Source organism: Triturus cristatus, chromosome 9 (assembly GCF_964204655.1).
Source record: "Triturus cristatus chromosome 9, aTriCri1.1, whole genome shotgun sequence".
In the NCBI taxonomy this organism is placed as follows: domain Eukaryota; kingdom Metazoa; phylum Chordata; class Amphibia; order Caudata; family Salamandridae; genus Triturus; species Triturus cristatus.
In genome coordinates, this window is record NC_140592.1 from 1024674793 (window position 1) to 1024692199 (window position 17407).

Consider the following 17407-nt stretch of genomic DNA (forward strand, 5'->3'; position numbering starts at 1 on the left):
AAGGTATGGAAAACATAATGGTCACAAAATGCCTGGAGTTGCCAGTACTGCGGTGAGTAAACAATGCATGCATTCACAACCAGTTAGAGGTTCCAAATTCTAAACCATGGACTTTTGGAAAATGATAGCATTCAATGCTGGTATTTACCCTGTTGCTGTTCCAGGGAAGTCACGAAAAATAAGAAGTGTTGGTCACATTTTTCAGGTCCTTTTAGAAGTGAGACTGCTCTATATGCATTAATGAAGATCTGACAACACAACATCGACTGATAGAAAAAACATTTTTTACTTCGTAGTTCCCCATCGTTGATATTTTCTTTCAGCTGCCCACGTTACAGATCCTGAACACAAACTGTGAAATGTTCAAGTTTTTTATGAAGTAACTATGCCTATAAAATAAGTAACATTTTAGTTTTTAACTCCAAACTTAATTAGCAAAGCAGTAAAAGGGCAGAAATTTGAAAGCTGATGCTTTCAGGATTTCAGAAGCAGCAGCATCTAATCATTTTGATCATGTCCTGCCTATTGTCTTATTTCTAACAGAGGAGAACGAAATGGTTACTTAACAGTAGGAGTAGTTTTGCAGCTTGAACAGTTTTCTGGATTTACATGCTGTGCATCATTCTGCTATCTAGTGGTTGGGTCCAAAATAGTCGGCTTTTTTTTTTTCCTGTTTTGGGCGTTGTCGACCACCATTTGGTGCTAGGTCCATCCCCTGCGTGACGTCAGACGGCGCCCCATAGTTTTTTGTGCATAGTAGCAATCTTTGGATTATTTTTTCGGTTTTTCAGTCTTACAGTCTTTCAGATGGTACTTTAGTGCATTGCTAATTATATTTCCCCACCTGCTTGTATTCCTTGTACGTGAGGCTAGGTGGGTCACATGTGAATCCAGAAAACTCTTCAAGCTGCAAAACTACTCCTACTGGCAAGTAACCATTTCGTTTTGCAGCATGAATCCTTTTCTGGATTCACATGCTGTGCTGCATCGGATTACTTAGCAGTTATTCCCTTTGTGAGGAAGCTATGGTGAGAGTAAGACTTAGCGAACAGGTGTTGAATTACCTTCTGGCCTACTTGTGCTTCTTTTTTCATCTGTAATGCTTGGTGAAAGTGTTTGGGGCTGCCCATGTTACTGCAGCACATATAGTGTCTAGTGGCACATTGGCCATAAATGCTACAGTAGCTCTTTTCTTTCTAGTTGAGTGAGCTTTTGGTCGCATGCTTAGGGTTTTTCCTGCAGAGGCATAACATAGTTGGATGGTTTATACTATCCATTGTGCAATTGTTGCCTTTGTGTCACAGCCTCCCTGTGTTGGTATGTGAGTAAGCAACAAACAGCTGTTTGCGAGCTGGTTTTGTTTTCTGTAGATAGTACAGTACAGCCCTCCTTACATCCAGGGTATGAAGGCCTTTTTGCAATTTTGTTTGTGGGCTTTTGAAAAAGACTGGTAGGAGATTGCTCTGATTCAAGTGATACTTGGACACAACTTTTGGTAAGAATTGAGGATCAGTTCTTAGGATAACTATCTTTATGGATTTGAATGTATGAATGTATGGATCCTCTATGGTTAATGCTTGTAGTTCACTTACTCTTCGTAAGGTCGTAATGGCTATTAGGAATGCCGTCTTTAAGGTGATGAGTTTGAGTTCCGCTTTGTGCATGGGCTCAAATGGTTCTGTCATAAGTTGCGTGAGGACTGTATTAAAACTCCACATGGGGGCTGGAGATGTCCTTGAGGGTGCAAATCTTTTAGATCTCTCTAGGAATCTTTTTATGACAGGTCTTATGAAGAAACTGTTGCATGATTTTCCCCTGGTGTAGGCAACGATAGCTGTGAGGTGTACCTTTCGGCTTGAGTAGTTGAGGTGGCGGTCTAGGAGGTGTGTTAGGTATATGATCACCGTTTCTTGTGTGGTGATTGACTTCATAAGGTTGTTTGTTGTGCACCAAGTAGTATACCCTTTCCATTTTGCGGCATAGTATTGTCTTGTGGTTTGTTTTCTTGCCTCTTTTAGAATTTCCATTGTTCGCTGCAGCAAGTTTAGGTGGCCAAACTCTACATACTCAGGTGCCAAGCTGCTAGGTGTAGCGACGCTGGCTCCAGGTGGAAGATTTTTCCCTGTTGCATTGTTAGTAGGTCCTTGTCCGCTTTGAGTCCGATTTGTCCCTTGGGCAGTTCTAGCAGACTTGAGTACCATGTTTGTCTGGCCCATTGTGGAGCAAAGAGGATTAGGTTTGTCCATGGTTTTCTTGCTTTTTCCAGGACTCTTTGGATTAGGGGCATTGGAAGAAAAGCTTAAGCAAATGTCTCTGACCAATCTAGCGACAGGGCATTCCCTTTTGACAGGTGGTGATAAAACCTGGAGGCAAAGAACTGGCATTTCTTGTCCTGTATTGTCGCAAACAGGTCTATCTCTGGGGCCCCCCTGAGTTTGAAGATGTATAGTATTGTCTTGTGTTTCAATTCCCACTCGCGGGAGCAGCTGTTCTGCCTGCTCAGTTGATCTGCTGTTGTGTTGTATATCCCTGGTAGGTGTATTGTTTACAGATTGATTCTTTGTGAAATTGCCCACTTCCAGATCTGTTGAGCTACCTTGCTGAGTGGGATTGACTTTGTACCTCCTTGTTTGTTGAGGTAGAACATTGTGGTGTTGTCTGTTTGAATCAAGATAGTCTTCTTGCCAATGTGTTTCTGGAAAGCCTTGAGTGCTAGGAGGATTGTTTTCATCTACAGGTAGCTGATGTGTTTTATGGAGTCAAGTTTGTTCCACTAGCCTAGTATTTTCAATTGGCCGAGTTGTGCTCTCCATCCGTTGTGGGATGTATCTGTTGTGATTGGCGCAGAGTGAGTTGGGCTTTTGAAAGTTCTGCCTAGAGCTATGCTCCTCGATGTCCACCACTGTATTTCTACTTGCAGTTTCTGTGTAACAACCACTAGATCCTCCCAACTCCCTGTGGTATGGGACCAATTGTTGGAAAGCCATTTCTGGAAGGCTCGTATATGGAGGCGGGGATAAAGAATCAGTGCGATGCATGATGCCATCATGTCCATGAGTTTCATGACTCTCCTCACCGTCAGAGATTCACCCCTCTGGTACAGTGAAGTTTCCTGTCTGATGGTGTGTATCCTGTTTTGTGTTGGATAAGCTTGTGCGAGTTTTGAGTTGAGTCATGCACCCAAGAAGGTTTTTTCTTGTTCTGACTTTGTGGATGACTTGTGATTTATTAAGAAGGAATATGCTACTTACCAGTATGCATCTGTTCTTGGCATGTAGAGCTGCAGAGCCACACACTTAGGATAAGATCGCCATCTGGTGTTGGGCTCGGAGGATTGCAGGTTGTCGTCGTCTTCGGAAGAAGCCTTTTGGTCACGAGAAAGGTGACTCCTCCTCTGGACAACAGTGCGCATGGGCATCCACTCCATCCTAAGATTGTTTTTCGCCATGATGGGAAATGGAGTGTATACGAAAAAAGAGAAAGGATGTCCATGTGTAGTGTCTAATTAAGACAATGCTGGAACAGATACAGGTCCCGGGGAGGCGGGTGGGCGTGTGTGGCTCTGCAGCTCTACATGCCAAGAACAGATGCACACTGGTAAGTAGCATATTCCGTGCGAGGCATATGAGCTGCAGATCACACACTTAGGATAGACTATATAGCAGTGTCTCCCCTAGCGGTGGTCACCCGTATCCATTGCAGCAGTTTGGAATAGAGTTTTTAGGACAGCTTGGCCTACAGAAGCTTGTTGTTTGGATTGCACATCAACACAGTAATGTTTAGTGAAGGTGTGTGTGGTAGACCATGTGGCTGCTTTGCAAATATCTTCTAAGGAAATGTTCCCTAAGAATGCCATGGAAGCCCCCATTTTTCGCGTGGAGTGCGCCCTAGGGGGAACTGTAAGAGTGCGTTTAGCTTTTTGGTAGCATATTTGGATACATTTAACTATCCACCTGGCTATACCTGATTTTGAAATGGGGCTGCCTTTATGTGGTGGAGAGAAAGCAACAAACAGTTGTTTGGTTTTGCGAAAAGGTTTGGTTCTGTCGATGTAATAAAGCAAGGCTCTTTTAACATCTAAGGTATGAACGGCTCTCTCAGCTACTGAGTCTGGATTAGGGAAGAAGACTGGTAGCTCGACTGATTGGTTAAGATGGAAAGGGGAAATGACTTTAGGTAGGAATTTTGGGTTTGTCCTAAGAACCACTTTGTTACGATGTAGTTGTAGGAATGGTTCTTCAAGAGTTAAGGCTTGTATCTCACTTACCCTTCGCAGGGATGTGATTGCGATAAGGAAAGCCACTTTCCATGTTAGGAACTGCAGTTCGCATTTATCCATAGGTTCAAATGGAGAGCCCATGAGCCTTGTTAGAACAATATTTAGATTCCACACTGGGGAAGGTGGTAATCTTGGAGGAATAATTCTTTTGAGACCTTCCATAAAGGCTTTGATGGCTGGTACCTTAAATAGTGACAGGTGTTGTCTATTTTGTAAGTAGACTACTAAGGCTGCTAGGTATAGACGTATGGAGGAATACGCTGAATTGCATCTTTGCAAGTGTAGTAAATGGCAAGGAATATGCTACTTACCAGTATGCATCTGTTCTTGGCATGTAGAGCTGCAGAGTTGTACACTTAGCATAGGTCGCCATCTGGTGTTGGGCCCGGATGTTTGCAGTTTGTTTTTCTTCTTGGACCGTCTTTGGAAGTCACGAGTTTGGTGACTCCTCCTTCGGTCCGTACTGCGCATGGGCTTCGGCTCCATCCTCAGATTGTTTTTCGCCAACAGGGAAATGATGGAGCGTAGTAATAACAGTGAGAAACCCATGTGTGTTGTATCTAAATAAGATGGACTGGAACGGATACAGGTAGCCGGGGAGGCGGGTGGGCGTGTACAACTCTGCAGCTCTACATGCCAAGAACAGATGCATACTGGTAAGTAGCATATTCCGTTCGAGGCATATGAGCTGCAGATTGTACACTTAGCATAGATTATATAGCAGTACCCAACCTTAGCGGCGACCACCGGTATCCGTTGCAGCTGTTTGAAAGAGTGTTTTTAGTACAGCCTGGCCCACCCTAGCTTGCTGCTGGGAATGCACATCTACACAGTAGTGTTTTGTGAATGTGTGCGGTGTAGACCATGTGGCTGCCTTGCATATGTCATCTAAGGGTATATTCCCTAGAAAAGCCATAGAAGCCCCTAACTTTCTTGTAGAGTGGGCTTTAGGGGGAACAGATAATGTTCTCTTTGCCTTCTGATAGCAAATTTGTATGCATTTTACAATCCACCTAGCTATCCCTGATTTTGAGATGGGGTTGCCTTTATGTGGTGGAGAAAAGGAAACGAACAACTGTTTGGTCTTCCTGAAGGGTTGCGTTCTTTGTATGTAATATAGCAACGCTCTTTTCACATCTAGTGTGTGTAAGGCCCTTTCCGCAACAGATTGGGGTTGCGAAAAGAAGACAGGTAATTCCACTGATTGATTGAGGTGGAAGGGGGTAATGACTTTGGGCAGGAACTTCGGATTAGTTCGAAGTATGACCTTGCTGTGATGCATTTGTATGTAAGGTTCCTGTATGGTGAACGCTTGTATTTCACCAACCCTTCTAAGGGAAGTGATAGCTACAAGGAAAGCTGTTTTCCAGGTGAGAAATTGTAGCTCACATTTGTGCATTGGTTCGAAGGGCGGACCCATTAGTCGTGTAAGGACCAAATTTAGATTCCATACAGGGGAGGGTGGTGCCCTGGGAGGAATTACTCGTTTGAGGCCTTCCATGAAGGCTTTAATAGCGGGCACTCTGAAGAGTGACAAATGCTGTCTGTTTTGTAGATAGGCAGCGATCGCTGCTAGGTGTAGGCGTATGGATGAATACGCCAGGTTACACCTGTGAAGATGGAGCAGATAGCATATGATGTGTTGTATGGATGCATCTAGAGGGTTGATTGTATTGTTACGGCAGTACATTACAAATCTTTTCCACTTTGCGGCATAGCATGCTCTAGTGGTAGGACGTCTGGCTTCCATGATGATGTTCATGCAATCAGGGGGAAGGTTAAGGTACCCGAATTCTAAGATTTCAGGAGCCAGATCGCCAGGTTGAGCTGAGCTGGGTCCGGGTGCCTGATTTCTCCATGGTTCTGGGTTAGGAGGCATGGGGAAAGGTGCAGTTTTTGATGTGGTACCACTGATAGTTGTAGTAGCGTGGTGTACCACGGCTGTCTGGCCCACGTCGGAGCTACCAGAATGAGTGTGAGGGAGTGCTGTTGTAGTTTCCTGACCACTAATGGAATTAGTGGGAGAGGTGGAAAGGCGTATGCAAATCTGCCTGACCAGTTCATCCATATCGCATTGCCCTTGGACAATGGGTGTGGGTATCTGGCGGCGAAGCTTGGGCATTTTTTGTTTTCGTGGGTGGCGAAGAGGTCTATTTGAGGATGCCCCCACTGTCGGAAGAATGGGTGAAGAACTTGTGGATGCAGTTCCCATTCGTGTAGTTGTTGAGTCTGTCTGCTGAGCAGATCTGCTATGGTGTTTTGTACGCCTGGGACATGTTGTGCCAGGAGAAAAATGTTTTGGGGAATTGCCCATCTCCATATGCTCTGGGCTAAGCGGGAGAGCTGGGGAGAGTGTGTCCCCCCCTGTTTCTGTATATAATACATCGCAGTCATGTTGTCTGTGCGAATGAGGACTGCTTTGCCTGAAATCTGCTTTTGGAAAGATTTTAGGGCTAGAAAGATCGCCAAAAGCTCCAGATGGTTGATGTGGAGCGTTTTTTGCTGTGGCGTCCATAGACCTTGCATTGTGAGGTGTAAGAGGTGCGCTCCCCAGCCGGAGAGCGATGCGTCCGCTGTTAGAGTCACTTGGGGAACCGGGTCCAGGAACGGCCGTCCCTTGGAAAGGTTTGTGGTGTTCCACCACTGCAGAGAGTGATGTGTGCGGCCGTCCACCAACACCAGATCCGTCAGCTGACCCTGGGCCTGGTTCCACTGTTGTGCTAGGCACTCCTGAAGTGGACGCATGTGGAGTCTTGCATGGGGCACTATGAAGATGCAAGACGCCATCATCCCTATGAGCTTCATAAACACTCTTGCTGGTAGAGAGTGTTGAGGAAGGAATATTTTGCGTAAGGCTAGAATGCTTGTGATTCTGGCTGAGTTTGGATAGGCAATACCTTTTGAGGTGTCTATGGTGGCCCCGAGATATTGCTTTGTGTGAGATGGTATGAGGTGGGACTTTTGGTAGTTCACCGTGAAGCCTAGCTGATGAAGCAGTTGGATGGTGCTGTTTGTATGTTGCACGCATTGGTGGTAGGACGCGGCTTTTATGAGCCAGTCGTCTAAGTAAGGGAAGACGTGAACATGTTGACGTCTGAGGTGTGCTGCTACTACTGCTAGGCATTTGGTAAACACCCGTGGTGCAGTGGTGACCCCGAAGGGGAGAACCTTGAATTGGTAATGTTGCCCGTCCACCACGAACCTGAGGTATTTTCTGTGAGAGGGGTGTATTGGAATGTGAAAGTACGCGTCTTTCAGATCCAGTGTTGTGAGAAAGTCTCCCTGGCAGAGGAGTGGGAGGACTTGTTGTAAGGTGACCATGTGAAAGTGGTCTGAATGTATGTAGGCATTTAGAGGCCGGAGATCCAGAATGGGTCTGAGGGTCTCGTCTTTCTTTGGGATTAAGAAATATAGGGAGTAGACCCCTAGATTTCGTTGATTGTCGGGTACCTGCTCTATGGCGTGTTTCTGGAGGAGCGAGAGTACCTCTTGTTTGAGCAGTGTGGAATGCTCTTGGGACATTGGACGGTGCCTTGGTGGGATATTGGGTGGGGTAGATGTTAGCTCGAGGCAGTACCCTGACCGAATGATTTGGGTCACCCATTTGTCCGATGTTATGGACTCCCATACGTGGGTAAAATCTTGTAGTCTGCCCCCGACCGGAGTGGAATGGTCTGGGGGGAGCGAAGGGGAGTCATTGTGCGGGTGGGGTGGCAGAACGGGTATTGTTGGTTTTCCCCCTGCCCTTATTGTTGTTGCCTCTGTAACCACCTCTTTGGTTGCCCTTTGAAAAGGTATTTTGAGGAGGGGATTTGTAGGAGGTAGAGGCATTATCGGTGGAGGAGCCTCTACCTGTGCCACGAAAGGACGAGCGTCGAAAGGAACGCTTAGAGGCTTGGGTCTGGAGCGCTCCCATAGACTTCGCTGTGTCTGTATCTTTCTTCATTTTTTCGAGCGCTTCGTCTACCTTTGGGCCAAAGAGTGTTTGCTGGTCAAAGGTGTGATTAAGTATTGATGTCTGGACCTCAGGCTTGAACCCTGATATCCTGAGCCAGGCATGGCGGCGAAGCAGGACACTGGTGTTTATGGCTCTAGAAGCAGTGTCTGCTGCATCGAGGGCACACTTAATGGAGGTGTTTGTGATTAGTTTGCCCTCCTGTATCAGGTCATGAGCTTGGCGTTTGTATTTCTCTGGAAGGTGCTGCATAAGAGCCTCTAATTCATCATAGTGTGCTCTATCATATCGCGCAAGCAGTGCTTGTGTATTTGCAATGCGCCACATGTTTGCAGCCTGGTAGGCGGTGCGTTTACCAGACGCGTCCAGAAGTTTAGATTCCTTGTCTGGTGGTGGGGCATCTCCTGAGGATTGGGAGTTAGCCCGCTTTCTAGCTGTGGAGACAACTAGGGAATCTAGAGGAGCAGGGCCCTTGATGTATGCAGGGTCTGTGGGTGCCGCCTTGTACTTCTTCTCTATTCTAGGGTTTAGTACTCTGGCTCTGACAGGGTCTTTGAATACCTCTGTAGCGTGCTTGGTGACACCCTTAAGCATGGGTAAAATAGCAGTGGAACGATCTTGTAAATCAAATGTATCCAGTAGGAAGTCTTCTTCCACTGGTTCCGTGTGCATGTCCACCCCATGGTAGTGTGCTGCTCTCTGCACTAAATGGTGAAACCCTAAAGAGTCCTCTGGAGGAGACGGCCTTGATGGGTATAGGTCGTCTTGAGGTACATTGGGTACATCAGGGTTATTATAATCCTCCCATGGATCTGGGGTCCCTGGTGGAGTGGGATCCATTGGGGCGTCCCCTGGGTCATTGTCCGGGTCCCCGTCATCCGGGTCTGGGGATGGGGCCGGATCGTAGTGAGGTAAAGGTGGAGGGGGTGGTGGTGGGAGGGGGGGTGGCAGTGGGGAGGGTACTCTAAGGGGAGAAGTAGCTGAGTCCCTCTTTTTGGGTGGAGGAGGAGGAGCCGGAGCCTCAAGGCGACGCTTCTTAGTAATCACAGTCAAAAGGCCAGTCTTTGGATCTCTGGACAAAGTCTTTTGTAAAGGGTCTGGTGTAAACAGAGCCAATGGCGCCGAGTCGTCTGTCGGCACCGGCGATTTCGGAACCGGAGGTTTCGATGTTCTGTGTACGCCCTGCTTTTTGGAGGTCTCCGTGTGTTTCGGCGTCGAATGCTGTTTCGGCGCCGGAGCGTCGGTGCCGACCGATTTCTGTTTGTGTTTGGTCGGCGCCGAGTGTCCAGGCTTCGGCACCGGTGGTTTCGGAGTCGAGCTGGATTTTGCAGGCTTCGGTTTATCGGCACCGGGCGTCGGCTGGCTCGATCCCGAGCTGCCGTGAGACTTTGAGTGCTTCGACACCGGGCCCGAAGGTGGGGTGATCGAGGCTTTGGTTTTGGTTTTGCCCAGGCCGGCAGGCGAGGGAGTAACCGGAGTCTCTTTGGTTTTCGGTGCGGGGCTGGGAGGGGGCATTGTACTCACGGCCCGCTGTCCTGGTGTTACGTCCTCCAGGTCGGAGTCGTCGGCCTCGGAAGCGCTGACGATGTCTTCTCCCAGTTCGGTGTGTGTCTGCTCCGAAGCTTCGGCGTCGTCTCCGAAGATGTCCGGTGGAGCTGTCGAGGATGAGTGCGCCATGGTGCGTCGAGCCCTTCGATCTCGGATCGTTTTCTTCGATCGAAAAGACTTGCAGGCGGGGCAGTCTCGAGCCTCGTGTTCCGGAGAGAGGCAAAGGTTACACACCTGATGGAGGTCGGTGTGGGGAAATTTAGACCCACATTTTGGGCACTTTTTAAACGGAGTCCTTTCCATCGGCCGGGACCGGAGTCGCGGAGGGCCCGAAGGCCGGTGTCGATGTACGGGATGGAAAAAGTGCCGCTTCGAGAGATGAAGATGATGAGGAACTCGAAGAATCGAGGATTTTCCGTCGAGGCTGGAACCGTAGAAGTTCGAAGCCGGAGTACGAAGTATCACATCCGAGCCCGATGGCGGAAAAAAACAATCTGAGGATGGAGCCGAAGCCCATGCGCAGTACGGACCGAAGGAGGAGTCACCAAACTCGTGACTTCCAAAGACGGTCCAAGAAGAAAAACAAACTGCAAACATCCGGGCCCAACACCAGATGGCGACCTATGCTAAGTGTACAATCTGCAGCTCATATGCCTCGAACATAATGTTTTGAATGGAAGCATCCAGTGGACGTATATCATTGTTAGTGCAGTAAATGGCAAATCTTTTCCATTTTGCAGCATAACATGCCCTAGTAGTAGGTCTTCTAGCTTCTTTTATGATATTCATACAGTCTGGTGGGAGGTTGACGTAACCGAACTCTAAGACTTCAGGAGCCAGATTGCCAAGTTCAGTTGCTGTGGATCTGGGTGTCTGATTTCTCCATGGTTCTGGGTTAATAGGGCCGGGGAAAGGCGCAGCTTTTGATGTGGAACTAGCGATAGTTCCAGAAGTGTTGTGAACCAGGGTTGACGTGCCCAAGTGGGAGCTACTAGGATCAGTTTTAGAGACTGTTGTTTGAGCTTGTGTACCACAAATGGAATGAGTGGGAGAGGACGAAAAGCGTACGCAAATCTGCCTGACCAGTTCATCCATATTGCATTGCCCTTCGACTGTGGGTGTGGAAACCTGGCGGCGAAGGTTGGGCATTTTGCGTTTTCGTGTGTGGCGAACAGGTCTATGTCTGGTTGGCCCCATTTTTGGAAGAATGGGAATAGGACTTTGGGGTGTAATTCCCATTCGTGGATTTGCTGTGTGTGGCGACTTAGGAGGTCGGCCACCTGGTTCTGAACCTTCTGGGAGGTGTTCTGCTAGCAGGTAGATGTTTTGGGGAATTGACCATCTCCAGATGTTCTGTGCGAGTTGGGACAGTTGGAGAGAATGTGTCCCCCCCCCTGTTTTTGTATGCAATACATTGTCGTCATGTTGTCTGTGCGGATGAGGACAGTTTTGTTCTTTAGATGTACTTGAAAGGATTTCAGTGCTAGGAATACCGCTAGAAGTTCTAGGTGATTGATATGGAGCAGTTTTTGTTGAGTGGTCCATCTGCCCTGAGTGGTGTGTTGAAGGAGGTGGGCTCTCCACCCTGTGAGAGATGCGTCGGTCGTCAGCACTACTTGTGGAAGAGGCTCTAAGAACGGTCGCCCTTTGGATAGGTTGATGGTGTTTCACCATTTCAGTGAACGAAGTGAGCGACTGTCCACCAACACCAGATCGGTAAGTTGTCTGTGAGCCTGGTTCCACTGTTGTGCTAGACATTCTTGCAAGGGACGCATTTGAAGTCGTGCATGGGGCACGATGGAGATGCATGACGCCATCATGCCTAACAGTTGCATAAACACTCTTGCTGGAAGAGTGTGTTGAGTTTGAAATTTTAAGATGAGGTTTTGTATGTTGGCTATCCTGGCTGTGCTGGGATAATTTATGGCCTTGGACGTATTTATGGTGGCTCCTAGATATTGATGTATGTGGGAGGGTTGCAGTTGAGATTTGGGATAGTTGATGGTAAATCCCAAGTCGTGTAGGGTTTGAATAGTGCGGTGAGTGTGGAGAACGCATTTGTCGAAAGTATTGGCTTTTATGAGCCAATCGTCGAGATACGGGAAAACATGGATTTGTTGTCTCCTGAGGTGCGTTGCCACTACTGCTAAGCATTTGGTGAATACCCTGGGTGCAGTTGTTACTCCGAATGGGAGGACTGTAAACTGATAGTGCTGTCCATCTACCACAAATCTTAGATACTTCCTGTGAGCAGGATGCATGGGGATGTGAAAGTATGCGTCCTTGAGGTCCAATGTGGCAAAGAAGTCGCCTTGTTGAAGTAGTGGAAGGACTTGTAGGAGAGTGATCATATGGAAGTGATCTGAGTGCATGTACTGGTTTAGTAGTCTGAGGTCGAGTATGGGTCTTAAAGTCTCGTCCTTTTTGGGAATTAGGAAGTATAGTGAATATACTCCTGTACCCTGATGCTTGAGTGGAACTGGTTCTATTGCGTGTTTTTGAAGCAAGGACCGAATTTCCTGTTTGAGGAGTGTAAGATGGTGTGGTGACATTGGACGGTGTTTGGGTGGTATGTGTGGGGGGGGGTGTTTGTGAGTTCGAGGCAGTAACCAAACTGGATAATTTGTCTTACCCAGTTGTCTGTTGTGATGGAATTCCAGACAGGTAGGAACTGTTGGAGTCTTTCCCCGACTGGAGTGGAATGGTCTGGGGGGAGTGGGGGCAAGTCACTGTTTAGTGGCTGGAGAGGTGCGGGTGTTGGTATTGCCCCGACCTCGGCCCTTGGTATTGTTTCCCCTATATCCTCCTCTAAAATATCCTCTGTTAGGGGATGTTTGTGCGGAGGTTTTGAAAGTGGAAGAGGTGTCTGTTCCCACATTTTTGGAGGCTCCCCTATAAAAGGAGCGTTGAAAGGAGCCTCGCGGTTGTGGAGACTGTAATGCTCCCATTGATTTAGCAGTCTCGTTATCTTTCTTCATCTTCTCTAGTGCAGTATCTACTGCGGGTCCAAATAGTTGCTCTTGGTTAAATGGTTGAGCAAGAATTGTTGTTTGTACTTCCGGCTTAAAGCCTGAAATACGTAGCCATGCGTGGCGTCTAAGTAGTATGCTTGTGTTGACCGCTCTAGAGGCAGTGTCCGCTGCGTCTAGTGCACATTTGATTGATGCATTAGATATGAGTTTTCCCTCTTGGATGAGGTCATTGGCCTGGGATTTGTACTGATCTGGCAGGTGTTGTAAAAGATCTTCTAGCTGATCATAATGAGCCCTATCATATCGGGCTAATAGGGCTTGTGTGTTGGCAATACGCCAATGGTTAGCAGCTTGTGCTGCAACTCTTTTGCCCGAGGCCTCTAATAGTTTGGACTCTTTGTCTGGGGGCGGTGTGTCTCCTGTTTGTGAGTTAGCCCGCTTTCTTGCGTTTGAAACGACTAAAGAGTCTAGAGGGAGCTGTGCTTTAATGTACGCGGGATCCTGTGGGGCCGGTCTATATTTTTTTTCAATTCGGGGGTTAAGAACCCTAGCTCTAACAGGGTCTTTAAAAACCTCTGTGGGGTGTTTTATGACTCCCTTAATCATGGGCAAGATCTGAACTGATTTTTGCGACTGCTCAAATGTATCTAGAAGAAAGTCCTCTTCAGGTGTATCTGAGTGCATGGTGACTCCATGGAAAAGCGCCGCCCTGTTTATCAGCTGTCCAAACCCTAGGTGGTCATCAGGAGGGGAGGGTTTGGAGGGGTATGTAGTGGGATCAGGAATATCAGGTAAAGGGTAAGCCCAGTCATCTAAGGGTGCCGTATCCGGGAGTGTGAAAGGATCATTAAGGTCATCCGGATCCCCCCCCCCTAAGTCATCATCATCCTGTGGAGGTGGTGTATGTGAAGGAGATGGTAGAGGAGAAGGAGGTGGGGGCAGAGGGGGTGGGATGAGAGGTGATATAGGAGAGGAAGGACGAATGGGTGAGGTGGCAAAGTCCTTCTTCTTTATGAGAGCTGGAGGAGGTGTTGTGTCCAGCTTCCTTTTCAGGTATGGCACAGCGGTGACATGTCCGGTTTTTGGATTGATATAAATCCTTTTTTGCGTGGGATCCGGGTGAAAAAGTTCTTCATTGTCCGAAAGTGGCTTTGGTGCCGACTTTTTCGGTTCCGATCTATGTTTTGGGTGATCGGTAGAGTCTTTGTGGACTTTTTTCAGTACCGACGATGGTTTCGGTGCCGGCGGAGATTTCGGTGCCGAAGAACGTTTCGGTGCCGGTGGAGACTTCGGTGCCGAAGAACGTTTTGGTGCCGGTGGGGATTTCGGCCTCGATGGTTTCGGAGCCTGCTTCGGTGCCAAGAGGTGTTGAGACTTCGGTGCCGAAGGTATTGTGGGCACAATAACATGTGGTTTGATCGAGCCCGAGCTACCTGCAGGCTTATATTTCTTCGGAGCCGGGCCCGAGGGCGGGGCTTCTGAAGACTATTTTCAGTCACGACTGGGGCCAGCTGGCGGAGTCTTGACCAATGTCTTTTTTGGGGGGGGGTTGGGGTAGGGGCACTGGTACTCACTCGTTGCCCCGGAGTGATGAGGTCATCAGACTCGTCCGCTTCGGATACAATTTGGAGGTCTTCGGAATCGTCTTCCGGGACATCCTGGGCAAAGATGTCCTCTGGTTCTGGAGCTGGTCTGGCCAGGATATGGCGTCGAGCTCTTCGGTCCCGGATGGTTTTCTTGGAACGGAATGCGGCGCAGGCTGGACAGTTGGATTTGTTATGTTCCGGCGAGAGGCACAGGTTGCGGACCTCGTGGTGGTCACTGTGGGGGAACTTTGCTCCACATTGGGGGCATTTTTTAAAAGGTGTCCTTTCCATGAGCCGTATCCGGAACCGGTCCGAAAGGATTTCGACGTCGAGTTGTAAAGGTTGTTCGTTTTGAAAGCTGGATTTTCAAAAGTTTTCAGCCGGAGTGGAAAAGTTCATCCGAACCCAATGGCGGAAAAAAAACAATCTGAGGATGGAGTGGATGCCCATGTGCACTGTTGTCCAGAGGAGGAGTCACCTATCTCGTGACCAAAAGGCTTCTTCCGAAGACAACAACAACCTGCAATCATCCGAGCCCAACACCAGATGGCGATCTTATCCTAAGTGTGTGATCTGCAGCTCATATGCCTCGAACTCCTAGTTTTTGGAGTGCGAGGATTACTGTTAAAACATGGCTGTCACATTTTATTTTTTGTATTTGCTCTTATAAGTCTGTCTTCTAGATAAGGGGAAACGTGTATTCCCTCCTATCGTAGGTGTGCTGCCACTGAGGCTAGGCACTTAGTGAAGACGTGGTGCTGATTTTATTCCGAAAGGAAGTACCTTGAACTGGTAGTGTGCGCCTTCGTGTTAGAATCTGAGATACTTTCTGAGGCCTTTGTTCATCGGGAGGTGCAAATAGACATCTTTTAGGTCTATTGTTGCCATGTAGTCTCCCTTTTGAAGTTGCGGCATTATTTCCTGAAGTGCAGTCATTTTAAAATGAGTCGTTAGAATGAACTTGCTTATGAACCTTAGGTCTAGGATAGGCCTCAGTGTAAGGGCTTGCTGGAGGTGTTTATCAGCTCTATGCAATACACGTATTTTATCAAATGTAATATCCAACTGACTGTAGTGATATTTTGCCGCTGTCGCAGGTTCCCCCACTGGTGGTGTGTGTGGGTCCTTTTTTGTGCAGGAGTCAATTTGATCCAGCTCCTCTTACTTTGCAGGGCTGGCCTCTGCCTCTTACTCTTCCTCAAAAGGACTGCTTGGCTGTTGTTGCCAGTTTTGATATCCTGTCTGTTGGCTTGACTGTTGCCTGTGCCCTTGGCTTTGTTGTTGACGAGGCATCTGTTGTCCTTGAGCAAAGGTTCCTCTTCCTATGGGTTTCCTTCCGCTAAAACCTCTTTTGAAAGCTCTTCTTTGTTGCAGGGCTCCTATAGCTCTTGCGGTTTCGTTTTCTTTCTTTATTTGTTGGAGGGATTAGTCGACTTCTTTTCCAAACAGGGTGTCCCCTGTGAATGGTCTGTTAATGATGGAGGTCTGCACCTCCTGCTTAAAGCCGGATATTCGTAGCAAAGCACCAACAAACAGCATTTGCCGCCATTACCGGCGCACCCTAGAGCCACGCCCCTTTTCAGAGGCCACGCCCACCGCCCTCCTGACTATATAAAGTCGCTGAATGCAAGCGTCATTTAGAAGATAGCATCTCCTGAGGCAGAAGCCGGGAGCCTGACTAGCGAGCACTTTTAACATTTGAGAGTCACTATTTGTGTGTGTTGATTTTAAAAACCCACCTTACCTGTAACTCACGCTCCTGACTAAACCCGCGCAGCGGATCCTAGCGCTGCCACGGGAACAACAACAAACAGCATTTGCCGCCATTACCGGCGCACCCTAGGGCCACGCCCCTTTTCAGAGGCCACGCCCACCGCCCTCATGACTATATAAAGTCGCTGAATGCAAGCGTCATTTAGAAGATAGCATCTCCTGAGGCGGAAGCCGGGAGCCTGACTAGCGAGCACTTTTAACATTTGAGAGTCACTATTTGTGTGTGTTGATTTTAAAAACCCACCTTACCTGTAACTCACGGTCCTGACTAAACCCGCGCAGCGGATCCTAGCGCTGCCGCGGGAACACCAACAAACAGCATTTGCCGCCATTACCGGCGCACCCTAGGGCCACGCCCCTTTTCAGAGGCCACGCCCACCGCCCTCATGACTATATAAAGTCGCTGAATGCAAGCGTCATTTAGAAGATAGCATCTCCTGAGGCAGAAGCCGGGAGCCTGACTAGCGAGCACTTTTAACGTTTGAGAGTAACTATTTGTGTGTGTTGATTTTAAAAACCCACCTTACCTGTAACTCACGCTCCTGACTAAACCCGCGCAGCGGATCCTAGCGCTGCCGCGGGAACAGCAACAAACAGCATTTGCCGCCATTACCGGCGCACCCTAGGGCCACGCCCCTTTTCAGAGGCCACGCCCACCGCCCTCCTGACTATATAAAGTCGCTGAATGCAAGCGTCATTTAGAAGATAGCATCTCCTGAGGCGGAAGCCGGGAGCCTGACTAGCGAGCACTTTTAACATTTGAGAGTCACTATTTGTGTGTGTTGATTTTAAAAACCCACCTTACCAGTAACTCACGCTCCTGACTAAACCCGCGCAGCGGATCCTAGCGCTGCCACGGGAACACCAACAAACAGCATTTGCCGCCATAACCGGCGCACCCTAGGGCCACGCCCCTTTTCAGAGGCCACGCCCACCGCCCTCCTGACTATATAAAGTCGCTGAATGCAAGCGTCATTTAGAAGATAGCATCTCCTGAGGCGGAAGCCGGGAGCCTGACTAGGGAGCACTTTTAACATTTGTAAGTCACTATTTGTGTGTGTTGATTTTAAAAACCCACCTTACCTGTAACTCACGGTCCTGACTAAACCCGCGAGGCGGATCCTAGCGCTGCCGCGGGAACACCAACAAACAGCATTTGCCGCCATTACCGGCGCACCCTAGGGCCACGCCCCTTTTCAGAGGCCACACCCCTCCTTGCTGTCCCCCACACTCTATAAATTATGTGCATGTTTTGAACGCGCAGCGAGCGAGCGCGACGTTTGCGCGCCGAAGG

At 48.4% G+C, this 17407-nt stretch overlaps 1 protein-coding gene across 2 annotated transcripts in view; it reads right to left on the reverse strand.

Moving 5' to 3' along the window:
• YLPM1 (YLP motif containing 1) overlaps positions 1-17407 on the reverse strand; it is an 820959-nt gene that overhangs the window by 185844 nt on the left and 617708 nt on the right. The window lies entirely within an intron of this gene.